This window comes from Furipterus horrens, unplaced genomic scaffold, assembly GCF_987537825.1.
Source record: "Furipterus horrens unplaced genomic scaffold, mFurHor1.1.pri manual_scaffold_7, whole genome shotgun sequence".
Classification (NCBI taxonomy): Eukaryota; Metazoa; Chordata; class Mammalia; order Chiroptera; family Furipteridae; genus Furipterus; species Furipterus horrens.
In genome coordinates this window covers 66,142,759-66,161,044 of record NW_028327177.1, presented here as the reverse complement: position 1 = coordinate 66,161,044, position 18,286 = coordinate 66,142,759, and the positions used below count along the sequence as shown (strand labels likewise).

General features: G+C 40.3%; 2 pseudogenes; one reads left to right on the top strand and one right to left on the bottom strand.

Annotated features, from left to right (window-relative positions):
• LOC150004579 (large ribosomal subunit protein uL15 pseudogene) overlaps nt 1–10,144 on the bottom strand; it is an 83,133-nt pseudogene extending 72,989 nt beyond the window's left edge.
• A 5,878-nt stretch (nt 10,145–16,022) lies between these two features.
• On the top strand, nt 16,023–17,011 carry LOC150004578 (glyceraldehyde-3-phosphate dehydrogenase pseudogene; annotated as a pseudogene).
• The last annotated feature ends 1,275 nt before the right edge of the window (nt 17,012–18,286 follow it).

The following is an 18,286-nucleotide window of genomic DNA, read 5'->3' as shown; positions in this document are numbered from 1 at the left end:
GCAATTTCCCCCTCACGGCGCAGACAAACACAGGCTGGGAGCTCCCAAAGGAAGCCAAACAAATGCCAGCTTGGCCTCTCCTCCTGCGAGGCTAGAGCCTGTCTGTGGAGTCATGCAAAAGGAGGAGATAACTTTTTAACTTTAACCTTAACATTCACTCAGAGGTTAAACAATCCCACCCAAACCCCGCCTAGGCTTCTGAGATTAGACGAACAGTGTCAGCTACAGGCAGCACAACCCCAAACCAAAAGAGCTCTATACAATCCAAATGAAGCTAGCCTAGCTGGCTTCAACAAACTCCCTGTTCGGGAATATGTACCTTTGCATCCAGAGGACAAAAGAGACCAAGTCTCAATGGCAGTGGCCCAAGTCCACTGCCCAAATGGGTTGCCACTCACCTGTCGCTGAGGCTGTCCACTGTCCTTTGCTTACTCTAGACTGGGCCATCAGGGCTTCTAGCAGCTCCCGAGTGTCTCCTGAAGGCGCAAGGAATTGCTCCCAACCGGAGCTTGCGGCCGCTGTCCTGCCACATGTCAGCTAGACACACGGAACCGCATGAAGCCCCAGGGGCTCACCAAAGGCGGCACCGCTTTACAGAGGCATCTTGCTGGGGCCTCCAAAATGTTACGGCTATATAGGTGAGATTGAACACTCTGAAGCGGTGTATAAAGTTAAGCAAAGGATTTTTAATAATGGCCAGGAGTTGGGCAGACCCTGAGCTGGTCTCTAACATGCTCCAACCTACAATGGAGTCTAAACGCAGGGTTTTTATACTCGTGCAGTCTCTTTGTTTCTTCTTTGGTGGGAAACAGCCTTAGGAAGAGGGGGCTGGGCTGGACTGCAGGAATGTCTTGGCAGTAACAGGAACAGAAATTCGCAAGGCTATAAGGTTATCTCCAGCGGCAGCATAGCTCTTCAGCCAGGGACGAACTCCCTGTGAAGCAATCTATTTTCAAAGGGCTAGACATTCTGCAAAGCACAACCTTCACAAATGTTACAAACCAGACACAAGTAAATGGAAGGTGATAGAGGCTGAGGTGCTTTTAGCTTGTAAATCACTAATTGCTATAACACTCCTTCTTACATTCCTTTTTTCCAAGGCCTTTTAGCAAGTCCTTGCTACTTCTTACAAAGAACATTTAAAGCCTTTACATACTTACATATTGAAACTTTTTACAGGGAATATTTGGTGCCCCTACAATAGGAAAGGTAGAAACAGGAGAGATTGCATGCATGACCCATGGACATGGACTGGGGAAGAAAGGGATTGCTGGGGGACGGGGAGGCTGGGCAGGGGGACCAAAAGGGAAAAAAATGGAACTATTGTGACAATATAATCTATAAAATGTAATAAAAAACATCTTAGAGACTAAATCATAAAAAATAAAAAATAAAAAGGAAATCAACCCTGACCAATTTAAGGAGAAAATGAAAATATATTGAGAAGATGAATCTCATGCTTGTTCCCCAATATTTTATCTTTCTTGTTGAATTAGTTTTTCGTCCCCTTTATCATATATATAGAATTTATTTCTATAGGTTACTTACCCCAAGCCTTGCTACATTATATTATTTTGATCGGTCTCGGAGTTTTTGTCATGGAATCTGACCTGTGTCTGTATTGATAGATTTAATGTTTCTTGAAGTCAGGAGCAATAGCAACCTGTTGCATTTCATAGCTGATGCTCTCTGCACCCAGATCACATCTTCTATGAAAGCATTGTTCCATCCTAGTTCAGGGATATGAAAAAATGTTATGATTGCTGTTGATTTGTCTGCTCTTCTTCAAAACCGAAAATAATATTCAGCTGTTATGTTTATTATCATCAAGTAACTCAGATGTATCCTGGGGGCAGATTTATTAATACAATTTAGAACTTTATGGAGAAAAAAAACAGAAGTAACTTTTAACTTCTAAAAGCTTCAATTATTCTGGAATATGTTCCCCTGCACATGCTGCATCTCCTCCTGAGTCTTTGAGCAGCTGGGATCAGAAGCACCAGCTATTGGGAGCCAGGAATGTACATACTAGAGAAAAGCTGCTAGAATCAAGCATTGATCAGAGCTACGGTAAATAAGTGAATTGATGATAGCATACATTTACAAATCACAATAGCCAGAAACCAAGCAAACAGATAGTAATCCAAGGGTGATGGAGGCAGTATTTAATAGAGGATGAAAAAAAAATCCATGGCAGAAAGACTAGGCTTCAATAACATCATAGAGAACTCATGAATGCTGAGAAACAAATTGTCCAACAAAAAAGGAAGGAACCATCAGGAAATTTGATGGATTATTATGCAGCTATTAAAATGATAACTGATAATTGGGTGGAAATATTGAAATGTATTTATGAAATAGTTCTAAGTGAATAAAATATATAACAATGACTACATATTCAAAATTATTATTTTTAAAATCAACTACACATGGAAAAAATGTATATGAAAATGTGAATAAACATTAAAAAGTTGAAGTTACGTTAAGATTAAGAAAATAAACTTTTCAAGTATTGGACAATATTTTTAAAATTCTATTAAGATACGAGTTTAAGAAAATGGGCAAAGTGATGTACACTTTTTAACTAAAGGCAGATATTTGTTTCAATTAAGACATTTCATGCCTCCTGCTATTATCAGTAGTAAGCTTCTACTTATTTATATCATCTACATTATGCTGAGTCCTTAAAGCAAAAATCAGTCTTTAACCACAGTTAGTATCAGTTTTGTATGTTTCATTCCTTTCACTCCAGTAAGAAATGGATAAAATGAGAGTAAGTGCTATATATGGAGAGAGAGAGAGAGAGAGAGAGAGAGAGAGGCATTTATATGAAATGACGTCTGCCTTCAAGGCACTGAGATCCTCCTAGACCATTCCGGTGCATTCCTGGACTTGGGAGGCAATTCAACTTCTCCTGAGCCATGTGAGCTGCCTAAGAGGGCTTTAGCTGATGGGTTAATCAAGTGGACAGTGAGGAATGACCCTGGGACCTGGGAGAAATATCAGAGCTGGAAACAGAAATTTAGAAGTGTATGAGCTCACCCAGAAGGTGAATATATTATAGAGAAGGACTGACAGTAAGACTTGTACTCAGATTGAAGGAAGGAGGAAAAAGAGGTGCTAGGGGATTTTTTTTTTAAAACAACTGTCAGAAGGATCCAAGGAGCAGTAAATGGATTATAATCAGGTAAACTGAAAGAAGAAAAGATTTCAGAAAGAAAGAGCCAAGTGATACAAAAAAGTCATGAAGCAAGAGTGCTGACAGCCAGGTTTGTGCCTAAAAGGAGATGAGAAGAATGTGAGAAAGTCACTAAAAGCTTCATGACAGGTTTCCAAACAATAGCAAAGGCCAAGTTGAAGTTCTCAGCCTAAATCTGCAGTAGGTCAGGTCAGCTGGGTTCCTCCCATAAGCCATACGACTTCTGCTCAGATAACGAAAGCAGGGTTCCTAGCTTGGGGGCATGTTATTGGGTTTGGGAAAAAGATAACATAGAGAGAGAACTTAGGGTCCTAATAAAGTGATATTAAATTGTTGCTGGGAATTAAACTGGGGACGAAATTGTGGTTCATAGAGTGCTAATGGACAGACTACCCTCATTATATGGTGACACAGTGGCTTTTGGTTCTGTTTACTTGGATTTGCAGTTTAACAGAGCAGACTATCTAGCATGTGTCTTAGTTTGAGTTCCCTTAAAAGCAGAACTTAAAATAAGCACTTGATTACATTAGTTTACTTGGGAGGCACATGTAGGAAGAAGAGAGTGTGCCCGGAGTAAGACGGGGAAGTATTAAACACGAGTCCTATGTGTGTTACTGACTTCATTGTCATTTCATGTAGTTACCAGCACCCAACTCACGCTTGGGGGGTGGTCTCTGTCTCTCTTCCCCAAAGCTTCCCCTGATACCCAGCAGCAGATGCAGCCTGGCACTGCAGAGGTGTCAACAACCCTGGGGCAACCTGTACCAGTGGGAAATGGCACTAGGTAAGTACCACTGGACCAGTTGGGGACCACTGTGGGAAACTGAGACTCAGTACCTCTGGGACACACAGGAGAACTGTGGACAATGCCCTCGGAACTATCCCATCAGTTAAAAGGAAGGTTACACATAGCTAAAGGGTTGCTTCAGCTGTTAACACCTACGCCATCCCAGGCTGCACCTGCACAGGTGTTTTGGAGCAGGCTGTGAGGCAGGAAAACAAAGAGCCATTGCCTGTGTGGTGGCAAGCCACTGACCATTGCCGCCCCTGTCCCCTACCCACTATCTCTCACAGCTGCACCCCATCACTGTCCCCCAATTGCTGTCCCTTACTGCTATTCCCACTACTGTCCCCACCACTGCTGCCCCCACTATTGACCCTCACAGCTATCTCCCTCTGCTATCCCCACCACTACACCTTACTGCTGTCCCCCACCACTGTCCTCACATCTGTCCCCTACCACTGCACCCCACTGTTGACCACAGCTTTCCCTCACAGCTGTCCCCTACCACTGTCCCCATCACTGTCTCCCACAGCTCCCCACAACTGTCCCCCAATGCTGTCCCTTACCACTATCCCCACCACTGTCCCCACTGCTGACCCTCACAGCTGTCCCCTACAGCTTCTCTGAAATCAGTCTTCCAAGATGCTGTGACTCAGGCATCACATGGAGCTGCTGCCCAGGTTTTCTGAACTGCAGCACTGGTGCAATTTGGGACCAGATGATCCTTTATTCTGGGGCCACCCTGGGCATGGCAGGATGGTCACCCTTCCTCACCAGGTGCCATTGCCTCTGCCCAGCTGTGACAATGAAGAATGTCTCCAAACTCTGCTGAATATTCAAAGGGGAGATATACCACCTTCGGTTGAGACCATTGTGCAAACCTGTAAATCTGGGTGGGTAGCTTAACTTCTGTAAATCTCAGTTTCTCATCTATGAAATGAGGATAAAGCAGTACTGACCCTGTGGGCTCTTGCAGGGGGTTAAATGAGATGGTGAACACCAAGCACTGAAAAGAGTCAGCGACACACCATGTAAGCCTAATAATAATGATACTAACACTAAGAATAGTGTAGAAGACTTTTGTGCTTTACAATGTACATTTCTATGGCTCAAATTCAAGTTTTATTTTCCCTTCTTTGATTTAAAATAATGATACTTATTTCTAATATCTGTTTCAACAAATGGATCAGAGGTTGCATCTCAATGTGAATAAATCAAAATAGAAAAGGTTGACATCAATCACTTTGATGTTCTTCCATTACCAACACCGATTAATGCTCTTAAATTAAACATGACTACGTGTCATTTTGTTGTAGCTAAGGTGAACCCAGAGTGTGAGGAAAGTCAAAGAACTCTGCTTAAAAAGTGAATACAAAATAAGAATACTGTACTTGAGACTAATCTTGCAGCATTTACACTTCAGTGTTCTACCAAATGCAGACAAAATTTTAAAACATAATCTGCAATCTCATTCTCAAATGCATGAATATTTAGATTTATTAGCATACACTAAATACCAGCATGCAAACATTGAGATGAATTTAAGGAAATAGTGATTCATTATGTAGAGTAATTAAATCTCGGTATGATCAGAGCAAATGCATTAGCAAAAAGAATTATGCCCTGATACCACGGAAAACCACTCTCAGAGAAAGTCATTCATGTAATAAAGAGGCCATTTTGCACGGGTTCTTCCTGGACTTTCTTAAGATTCAGTCCAAGCAGCTGTTGCCATCTGCCAGAGAGAGCCGTTGGCAGAGATACATGACAAACCTCTGCCCAACCCTCATCTGTTAACAGTGTCTTGCCCAGAACTCCCAGACACTGAATATTTTTGAGAGGCAGCAAAGAATCCCCAGAGAGACTGGCTTATCTCTTCCATAAGGGATTGTAGGAGAAAAATAAAACAAGATAAGCATGAAAAGCATATTCATGAGAAATTGTTTTGTGACTCTGCTTCTATGGGCCTGAAACTCCCTAGAGGGTGTGTCCTTTGGCCCTCAATGGAATCATTGTTCAAACTGACTGTGTTGTATTGTAACTACTTTTTCACATGTCTTCTAAGTCTTCAAGTGCTAGTGCCAAGATATTGTCATTTTCCTATCCTCATGACCTAGTACAGAGCAAGCACTGGAGAAGTGACAAGGGAGTGAATCAGTGAATGAAAATAGCAGCTGGTTTAGCTCACCATGCCTGGTGTACCAGGCCCCAAATCAGTTAAGAACTTAAAATATCAGTCTAAGTGTTGTAAGTGCCATACCTCAGAACCACTGAACCTTCCTGTGACAGTGTAGCTTTCCTAGAATAGACTCAGTCTGAAGCAGCAGGAAATGAGGCGAGCAAGTGTAGACCCTGAGATGCTCAGAGCTCTATGACATAAAACCGCAAAGTAAAGAAGTTAGGCAAATTTCCAGATCCTTGAAACAGAAGGTATTTGCTAGGAATTTCCAGATAACTCAGGCAAAGTGCTGTTTTGTTGTTTTTCTGCTTAAATTACTAGTATAATTGCCTGAATTCTCCCTTTGTCTATTGATGTTCAGATATAGCTTCAGATAAAATGATTTGAGGCAGAACCCTAGGGGGAGAAAAGAGAAGAAGCCCACATACAAAGGAGGGACCTTCAAAAATAGGTCAGCTATGGGACACAGCCTGAAACACTTTGAATGTGTCCAGGTGGCAGTCTGGACATTATGAGGCAAGCCAGCATCTACAGAAATCATTAAGAAATGTTTATTTTAATTTTACAACTAAGATGTTAGCTATTTTTACCATATGAAGCATTAGGTTTTGCCTTCATTTATCAATATACCAAAAGCAAATCCATCTAGATCAGCGATTTTCAATCTTTTTCATCTCATGGCACACATAAACTACTACAATTCTGTGACACACCAAAAAATATTTTCTGCCAATAAGAATATAGGTATAATTTTCATTCACTCATCTGTCATTATATTTTATTAAACAAAACAGCGGTTGTCATTTTTTAACTTGACAGTCTAAGGGAAAAAAGGTCAGTACCCCTGAATAGTCAAGTATTGCATGTTTTAAAAATTCTTGTGGCACACCAGTTGCAAATCGCTGATGTAGATCAATGGTTTCTGTTTCATTTCTTTGGGTGTTGACTACAAAGAGGCTTTTCTGTAAAAATTCCATCTGGAGAGCTTAAAGGAAACAGTGGTGAGGATGAAATGCTTTTAAAAACTAAGCTTAAGTAAGACTAGTTCTCCCAGGAAATGACTCTGCACAATAAAAATCAAATTAAGGACAGTAGAGTCTCACATTGATGTTATCTCTGGCTCTGAGATCCTGCTAGAGATGGAATAGTGTGTGAAGCCTTCTGGGGCTTCCATTTCTGGGTCTGTTATATATCATCCCAGACATCTCACTGCCAGTGCCCTAGTTGTGTTTATAGCCAGCCAGTCCTGTGTTCCAGATTATGGCTGATCACAGCAGACCTCTAAAACCTGACAGAAAAATAAGCAGGCACTGTGTAAATTAAAATGAAATGATCTGTGAGAAAGCTTTGTAAACTGTAACACACCCTAAAATCTGAGTTATTACAGCCCAGAAGGCTCATTGGAGACACCTTTTTTTGTTTTGCTTTGTTTTGTTAACAAAACAATGTGACTAATTATGAAGATAAAACCTCATTAACTCTTTTAACCCGATTTTCCTTTTTAATTACTGGAAGCCTATCTATTTTCTGTGAGTAGATTTCTTTTCTGAAATGAGATCTCTTCTTGCTGTGCATTGATTTCACAGAGACCACTGAGGTGCATTATCTCTTGAAGTGTTTGAGTCAAAGCAAGGTAAGATTAGTCTACTTTCCCTAAAAGAATTCAGCATGGGAAACACAGAACTGTAAAAAAAAAAAAAAGAAAAGAAAAAAAGAGTGAGAGAAAACCAAATGAAAACCAGTGTAGGCTCTTGAACACAGGTAAATTCTGCTGGCTTACTTGGGATTCAATTCCTGGGCCTTGAAAAGAATTCACAGGCTTAAGAGTCAGATTGTGAGCAAAAATTAAAGTGACTTTGTTCATTAGCTGAATGACCTGCCAAATATTTTCCCCCTGTATTCTTAGTCTCTGCAACCCCCACTCCCCGACTTAGAGACTTAAATGTGACTTGTAAAGCTGATGTAAAAAACTCATGCACTTAAAAAGTAGTCTCCAGGAGTCATATCAATAAGACTATTGTGAATGACATTATAAACCAAATTGTCAATGATATTCTTTGCTGTAAGTTTCTTTTTCATAGTCTAGGATGCTTTTTCCTTCAAAGTTTGCAGTTGTGAGAAAGGGGAAGTATGCTTTTACATGTCCATCAGGTGGAATAATTTTAATATTAGATTCTTTTGAAGAATTGGTTTCAGAATTTTTTAATTGTGTCTCCCATCAGGGAAAAAAACGTCTGAGAATATCTTCACTAGACCTACATGAAAACATATATAAAATAGGTATTTTGAAGATGTTTTAATAAAAGCAGTATTTCATTCTAATCCTAACAAGAGATAATCAACCCCACACCTAGGATATTTTTTATGGTTACCTTTCACAGATGCAAGAACACATTCTGTTCAGCCATTACTTCTTCATTATTTGACTTTCCCTGCACTGTGCCCTGGGCTCTCATCACTGCTAAATTGCTTCCAGCGGCCTGTGCTGCTACCCCAAGTCCCATCTGTGAGATTCTCATACTCTGAACACATTATGATGTGTCTGCAGCAATTTGTTTCAGTAGAGATCAGTTTTTCCCACCAGGATTTACTCACATTCAATTTGAATGAAATTCATTGGTAATCTAATTCTCACTAAAACTTTGTAGAATTAAGTATTTTCTAAAATGAGTGGTCTACTTTTACACAATTGAATTTCTTTATTCAGAAATTTGGGTCCACAATATTGCTGTAGTAAGCAATGGGAATACCTCTTTTTATTCTCATCAGTTTCACTATGTTTTAGGTTTTTTAAATAAAGGAGATCAAAGAACTCACTGTTGTAATAATACTGGTGCTACAGTTCCCCAGGTATTCTTTAAGATGGGGATTATGGTAAAACAGAATTGGAAACTTATCTTTTTTCTTCATTGTTGCTGTCATCATTTCAAACATTTTAAACCATACTTCATAAAATTAATCCACTGAAAAATGTTTTAATATGTAAAGCTCTCTGTTACTGTAACAGGAAATTTTATGGGGGAAATTGTTTTTCAAACTGATTGTGAATGATTATCCCTGTGCGCACATTCATGACTTTTTCCCCAGAGCCTAAGAGCCTACAGGAGGCTGGTGTTTCTACAATTAAGAGTTAACTTAAATGCAAAGTATTAGAATGAGATCTTTCCAGTCACATCTGATTTAACCCCAAGCACAGTCCAACAAGACACAATCTGTTCCTAAAGTGAAAATTTATATAGCATATTTAAAAATCAAATGGAAAGAATTTACAGAATTGTGTAGTCACTACAACATAACACACCATATTTCTGATTAAGTTTAGTCAGTCTTATTAGAGGGTAATTCAATTAATGCTTTGCATTTAATGGCTTATTTTCCCTTTAAATTTCAGAAACAGCTGGATGAGGAGGGGAGCTTAGTTGCTACTCTGTTGATGAGAGAGAAAGAAAGTACATTCTATCAAATGTTCAAAGGTGCCTATTCTTAGGTTTTATTCTAACTAATTTAATAACATTAAAAATTAATCTTCTCCACTCTTTGCAAAAGTGAAAACTTTAGACGAGGGATGGGAGAAAAGATTTATGTGTATATTTATGGAGCTATAAATCAGGGCAGATAGGCTCGGTGCTCTGTGACAGTGCTAGGTATTGGGAAACCTGCGGTAGCTTTCTGTAAAGCATAGGTATTACTCAACATCTTTATCATAAGCCATTTCCCAGGGCAAAGGAAAACCACCTAAGGGTGGGTGGTGTATTTCTTAGGACCTCTGCTCCACACAGTTTGATAATTTACAACACCAGCTTTGTAATTGACATACTAAATATTTCCCTTCCTTATTGCTAACCAACTTCTGCTGATTTAAGAAGAAATAACCAAGGAAGATAATCTCTCTTCTTCAATTTTATCTGCTTCTCACTTTCCTGTCCTACCAGCTTACCCCCTTTTTGAAGATATCTTGCTGCTGATGCTTCATCACTGACATCCTCAGTGGACCTCAGAAAGCTGCCTGTGGCAAAGACTTATGCCCTTGGAGGGGCAGGTCAGACGTGACCTAGGATGTGACCTTCACTTCCTGAGCTCCAAATCACCATCAAATACACAGTGGTCACAAGCTTCGATACCAGAATGCTATGTGGTAGCATTTTCACCCTCTGGAAGTTTCTTTAGGGTTTAAGTAAATTTCTCAGGGGCAAGTAAAGAAAGCTGGTTTGGGGTCACCGACTGGGGATTAGAAACCAGAAGTAGGTCTGGATTAGAACAGTTTTAGCCACTGACAGCAGCAGGACTCTGAATTCTCAACTGTTCTTGAGTAAACAGTGAAGAGAAAGTTTGTCCCTTCCTCCACATTCTTGCTCAAGGGTGAAGGCCTTGGAGGGCAAAGGGGAGCTGGAGGAGGGCTGGGACAGAGGCTGGGGCTCCCCCAAAACACGATAATTTCATTCTCATGTCCAGATGTCAACTTCCTGTTTCTGCCCCTTCCACCACACACTTCCCTATTCTTACTGAGTGAACTAGAACATTCTCCGGAGGATCTTTGCCTTTTTCCATATTAATAGAAAACTGTATCATCACTTTAAAAAGCAGCAGCAGAATGAACAGACTGTAGTCTTTAAGTTAAATTTTGTCAATTTTAGGGGCTTTGTAACACCTCCTCCAGCGGCCTTTCCAGATTTCATCTGATTTTTGTTGTTCATCAAAATGGAAGAAGATCATTCCCTGTATTCATTACTCAGAGAAAAAAAAATTAGAGGCCTATTCACAGCTGAAAATTGTTGCCCTGTAAAAGAATGGGGGGGAAGGGTCATCGTGCCAGCACCCTGCATCCATGCAGCAGATGACAGTGTGGCCAAGGGCCTCACACAGGCTCACCCCTCCATCTCTAATCATTCTGTCAATGATTTTTGAGGGAATACCAACACATCAGAGATAAAACAGAGTGCATTAATTCTGGTCCTTTAGGCCTCACATATTAACATAGCAACCAATCTGATAGAGAGGGAGGGGAACCTCCCAGCTGGACAGGCATGTGTCGTAATCACTGCTGCTATCCCTGTGCTTTCTATTCAATAGTTTTCTGGTCATTCTTTGGGCTGAGTGCTGCATATTGATCTGGAAAAAAGTAAAGGAGTTTCTGAATATATCAGGCCTTTCTGATATACTTAGGAAAATTCACTTCCCCTTTTTTCCTTTCTGATTTACTTTTTTCTTTTTACTTCAAAAGTCATGTGACTCACATACTTTTATTTATTTATTTTTTACATAATTTATTAGACAGAATAGTTGATGGGGTAAACATGCAACTCCTCCACCCACACGCACATTTAAGTTAAATTAGAAATGAATTTCTTCTTATAAGAGCCCAATTTGAATGCTCACATTTGGGGTTCAAATATTTATGTAAATCATCCTACTCAGGCATCTAGAAGACACAAGGGGCAATGATTTTGTTAAAAAGGCAGCATTTTGACTCAAACTGAAGTTCTTCAATGGTGGGAACCTGGATGTTCTCTGATGAGAGTTTCAGGGTTGTGAATATGCCTTGAGATACCAGAGTGTCACACTGCCACTCCTGTCCCCCTGACATTTCTGCCCCTGGTTGCAGTGGTGAGGCTGGGCAGTGAGAAGCCTGTGCTTTGATGAGGGCCACTGAGGGCTCCTTCTCCATGGAGAGGGCTGCAGAGCCAGGAACACCTGTCTTGAGGACACTGTTACATCAGTGTCCCCTGCCCTCCATCAGCTGGCTGATTTGGGCCACTCCACTCTGGCAGGATAGGATGAGCTGGTGCATGTGACCAAGCATCTTAAGTTTTCTCCTCTGACATGACAGGTAGCTCACACTTATTGAGTGACAAACATGTCAGGCATGATGCTCAATATTTGGTGTAAGACGCTTCTTTAATCCTTCAGCAACACTGCAAGGTAGGTTTTATCATTCTCATTTTAGAGATCAGGACACTGAGGCTAAAGAAGGTAAGTTACTGGTGCATGCTCACACAGTTAGGAAAAACGTAACACTGAGATTTTAACTCATGCTCTTAAGCTGGTGTAACCATCACTGCTCTTGACTGATCCCAGGCTGTCCCCAACATACTATCTTGATGTTGAGCAGGCAGTTGGTGTCTCCCTAGGTGACCTAGAATCCATCATCAGGAGATACTATTGCTCTCTTTCCAGTATGTCAAGCTATTCCCTCATTTTTGCTGGTAAAATGAGGAAAATTGGACTTATGGCAAAGGGCCACTGTAGGAATTAAATTTGCAGAGTACATGGTATATAATAGGTGCTCAATTAGTGTCTGTTGAATCTGATTCTTGGGTCACTTAATTCTATAAAGAAAATGTATTTTATATTTTATATGCCTAGTTTCTCATTAGATTGCAACTTGTTATCATTTCAGTTCTTTTTATTAATTAATTAATTAGTTTATTTTATTTTTAGAGAGAGGGGAAAGGAGAAAGAGAGGGAGAGAAACATCACTGTGTGGTTGCCTCTCACTGGCGCCCCCAAATGAGGACCTGATATGCAACCTAGTAATGTGCTCTGACTGGGAATCGAACCAGCGACATTTGGCTCACAAGCTGACACTCAATTCACTGAGCCACAGCAGCCAGGGCCTTCAGTTCATCTTTAAGTGTATCTTGGTAAAGTCTGTTTGTCTTTGAGAACACAGTTCTGTACTTTATTCTGATCTTGTATTTAGATGCCCATGCATTTGCTTCCACACTGTGAGCTCACATATAGCCAAACATCTATACACCTGTTAGGAAGTTGTAGGCACTTGGCCCAGATCCCCCACAGCAGGAACTTGGGGCCAGGTGGCTGAAGTGAACCTCACTCGTCAGTGAACCATGCCCATACTCACGTGAGCTTGGTGACTCGAACCTGCAAAGAACAGACTTTGCAGAGCTCTCCACCCATCATCATCTCCTATAACACACTGTTAGGTTTTCCTCTTAACTGAAACCAGTTAAGTGTTTGTCACCTCTGCTGTCCACTCTAATTCAGGTGTTCAGTCTCCTCATGAAATCCTGCATCGAGTCCTGTGCACTGCACCTCTATCACTTGACCCAGGCCCAAGCACTTCCTGCCCCTGTCTCTAAAATAGCCTGAGTCAAGCTGCAATCATCTCTCTCCTGCACTTGCTTCCGTAATGACAGTGCACCACGCTCCGAGATAAGCAAAAACAAACATCTTCGTTTCAGTGATTCTAGTGTATTTCAATTTTAGAAGCAATAAAAAGCTTTAAGTTCTTTTTTATTTTTAAATAATTGGTTCCTAAGTTGCATCTTGAATATGGCCAAGGACACTATAGATAAAGAAAATAATGAAACCTGACTTTATATCCATGTGAAAGATATTAAAAGGAAAATTCGTTTTTTCTTCAAAGAATTGGATATGGAGAAAGCATGTCAGGAGAGCGTGTCGGTCTATTTCATTATAAACTGCCTCATGTACCTACCCCATGAACAAGAGAAAAGACAGAAAGCCCATTTCTCTGGTAAGAGAACATAATGACTATTGTTACAGGGTTGAGAAGAGGAAGGATGCTTTTGTTGCATGTCAGACTGAATTTCAAAGCACATGTGGTTTCCTGCTAGAAACTTAATTTCTAGTCTCATCTAGGAACAGTTTAGGTTGGGCTGTCATAGATTTCCTGTGTCCCTCTCTGATAATGTGTATGAAAAAACAGATAGAAGACACTTCTCAGCCAAAATATGTTGTGTTTCAGGTGTGAGATAAGAAAAAAAAAAAAAAGATGACACCATTAGTTAGATCTCTATGACACATTCAGTTTCTACGCATCTCAGAATATCTCCCTAACAGCAATTGGTGTGGATGCCAGAGATGCTTTCAATTGAGCACATATTTTCCAGATGATTTTCCAAGAACTATGTAAGACACCTGGAAAAAATTTATGTCTTACAAAACAGCCAGGGAAAAATCAATGCACATGTGCAATCTATATGGAAAGTGAGATGGCATTCTTTCTGTTTCAGGCAATTTAAGGACTACCATTTCTGTAGTCCTGGAAATGTGAGTCTTTCACACCAGTCTGGCACTGGTGTGGGAACCATGGGTGGGTACAATGAATCATGTTTTAGCTGGCTCGCAAATGGTGTCCTTTGGAATGCTGAGCAAATAAAGCTTCCATTATTCATACATCATGGACCAGTCATTGTACTCAGTCCACATCTTATTTGCTCTGCCTGTGAAAAGAAGCTCATCAGAATGAACACAATTGTCAAGAATTTTCCTTTGACTTAGAGTTTTAATTATGATAGGTGTTTGGAGAAAAGAACTCAGAGGTGGTAGATTATTTCTTCTGTTTGGTAGGTTACAGAGAGGTGCACACATGTGGAATAAAATTGCATCAATTTAAACGACAATGTTTTGACAGCAAGATACAGCAAAAGTTATGCTGGTATTAAAAAACAGGAGAGCATAACAAGTGATTTATGATGGCAATGGAGGCACGACCTTGAATTACAATGAATAGAACTGGTTGGCTATTAAAAATGTATAGTAGTTAATAAAACTGCATTTGATTAGACAAAGATTTGGGGGATTATTTGTAATGGATGATGGATAACAGTTCTAATACAGCCAAGTGAACTTTAAAATTTTTATGTATAATATCCACTCTTTGATGGACCTCCAAGCATATGGATAGCAGCCCAACAAAAGTGAAATAGGTCAGACTGTCAAAAAAGCCCATTTCGAGTTTTATCAGGAAAATCCTGATTTAATGGATGTGCTTTGTGTTATGCCCTGAAGAATAACAGGTTTAGATTTTTCTGAATCAAAAGAAATCAAAATTCCAGAGCCTTACCTTTCTTTATAAGACTCTCCTACTCTTAGTCCTTAACTAGAAGACAACACAGATCATTTTCAATCTTGATTTTAGAATAAAACATCCTTCCTTAAGCCTGAAAATCAACTAATGGCAATCCAAGAGGATGAAAAAGATGTTATTTTCACTTTTTATAAAAGTGTTTTCAGAAGATGGATAGTGGGATAGAAAAAGAGTGTGTGGGTGGAACATCATGGATAAAACAAAAGAAAATAAAAGTAATTATCATGCTATGGAGTAATGATGTGTTCAAAGTGTCTTCATGTTTTTAAAGATTTTATTTATTTATTTTTGGAGAGAGGAGGGAAGGGAGGGAGAAAGGGAGGGAGTGAAACATCAATGTGCAAGAGATACATCTATCAGTTGTCCCCCATGCGCCTCCAACTGGGGACCTGGCCCACAACCCAAGCATGTGCCCTGACTAGGAATCAAACCAGCAACCTTTCGGTTCACAGGCCGGCACTCAATCCACTGAGCGACACCAGCCAGGGCAGTCTTCATGTCTTCATTATTATTTTTTTTTGCATTGTTCAAGATCTCCTTTTAAAAGAAAAGGAAATTTTACCCACACTTTAAAAATTAGAAATCAGATATCTAGATGTGTGAAAAATGTCATAATTAGAGGATATAAATTAGCAGAAATTAAATATGGTGCTTTAAAACATTCTTTTGTTACCATTTCAACATTAGCTTTTCCTTCCAATGGCCTTAATCATGAAATATTTAAGGGACAGCTCTATAAAATAGCCAAGTACTATCTCAATGTCCCCTTCCCATGGTACCAACCCCTACCTCCTCCATGTTCATTCTTTCCCCCCACACTATCCATCCCTAGTTCCCACATTATATATTAGGCATATGTGTCAACTACAGGTACTCAGAAAGCACTATAGTTGTTAAGAGAAAAATATACTTATGTTGACATGTTTAAGAAACAGGCTCTCTGCTCCTCTTGTTTGACAGACAGCCATGTCTTCCCGTGCAGTGCCAGCCTCAACCCTGAGACATGATGGTGAAGGTCGGAGTGAACGGATTTGGCCATACTGGGCGCCTGGTCATCAGGGCTGCTTTTTACTCTGGAAAAGTGGATATTGTCGCCATCAATGATCCCTTCATTTACCTCAACTACATGGTGTACATGTTCCAGTATGATTCCACTAATGGCAACTTCAATGGCATAGTCAAGGCTGAGAACGGGAAGCAAGAGAGCATAACAAGTGATTTATCAATGAAAAGTCCATCGTCATTTTCCAGGATTGAGATCCCATCAAATGGGGTGATTCTGGTGCTGAATATATTATGGAGTCCACTGGTATCTTCACTACCATGGAGAAGGCTGGAGTTCACTTGAAGGGTAGAGCCAACACGGTTATCATCTCTGCCCCATCTGCCAATGCCCTCATGTTTGTGATGGGTGTGAACCATGACAAGCATGATAACTCCATGAAGATTTTCAGCAATGCCTCCTGAACCACCAACTGCTTGGCTCCCCTGGCCAAGGTAATCCATGACAACTCTGGCATCGTGGAGGGACTCATGACCACAGTCCATGCCAGCACTGCCACCCAGAAGACCGAGTGATGGCCAAGGGACTGCCCAGAACATCATCCCTGCTTATACTGGTGCTGCCAAGGCAGTGGGCAAGGTCATCCCTGAGCTGAATGGGAAGCTCACTGGCATGGCCTTTCGTGTCCCCACCCTCCCAATATGTCAGCTGTGGATCTCACCTGCCACCTAGAGAAAGCTGCCAAATATGTTGACATCAAGAAGGTGGTGAAGCAGGCATCAGAGAGCCCCCTCAAGGGCAACCTGGCCTATACTGAGGACCAGGTTGTCTCCTGTGACTTTAACAGTGATACCCACTCCTCCACCTTCGATGCTGGGGCTGGCACTGCCCTCAATGACCACTTTGTCAAGCTCATTTCCTGATATGACAATGAATTTGGCTACAGCAACAGGATGGTGGACCTCGTGGTTTATATGGCCTCCAAGCAGTAAGAGCCCCCTGGACCACCAGTCCCAGCGACAGGAAGGTAGGCTCTCAGCTGCTGGGGATCCTGGCCCCAAATTGATCCCCCAACACACAGAGAATCTCCTGACTTCCAGTTTCCAGCCCAGACACCCTGAGGAGGGGGAGAACCTTAGGGAGCCCGACCTTGTCATGCACCATCAATAAAGTTCACTGTAGTAATAGAAAAACAATAAAATAAATTTAAAAAAATAAATAAAAGCAATTACACTTAAAAGAAAATAAAGTTCACTGTACCCAGTCAAAAACAAAAAAACACATATTTCTATTAAGGTCATTAAATATGCAAGAAATGTTTCTCAATCATAACCAAAAATACTGCAAGCAAATGAGATAGTTCTTCAGTATCAGAGTCACAAAATTTTAAGAAATGAATAACAACTAGTGAATAAAAGGGAGATATTATATCATACACCAGTAAAAATATAAACTGGTACAACTTCTTAATGACAGTATATTTAAAAATGCAAATATACTGTGTGGATGTTTGTTTATGCATATATATGTACACAAACATACATACATATTTTGTAGCACTTTTTTTCCTTGGGGGGGGAAGATGCACAAATATGGGAAAGTATTGCTTTCTTAAAGGATGTGCTGTAATATATTTTAATATAAAAAATTGCAGAACACTATAAGATCATCTACATTAAGAATAGAGGTATGAGCCCTGGCTGCTGTTCAGTGGATTGAGCATCAACCTGTGAGCCAAGTGTCGCTGGTTCAATTCCTAGTCAGGGCACATTACTAGGTTGCACGTCAGGTCCCGAGTTGGAGGCATGAGTGAGAAGCAACCACACAGTGATGTTTCTCTCCCTCTCTTCCTCCTTTCCCCTCTCTCTAAAAATAAAATAAAGCAAATAAATTTTAAAAAAATACGATGTTCATGTCCCCCACCCCCCTGTGTCTCAGAACCATAAAACAATGGCACAAGTTTAAAAAAATTAAAAAGAGAGATGTACACTAAACTAGGAACTGTACATATATTGGGACTGTACAAACTACAGTGTCAACAGCAGTTATCTTTAGAAATGGTAGTTACATTACATTATTTTCACATGGTAAAATTAAGGTTAATTTTAACTTCTTTGTATGTGCTTCTCTATGTTTCTCAAATTGAATACACAGGTATATCACAAACCATATTAGGTCTTAAGAAATATGCATATAGTGAGTGTTGGAGTCAAATAGGCATGTTTAGATCCTGGATCCATCACTTCACCATCTTTAGATTTCCTAAA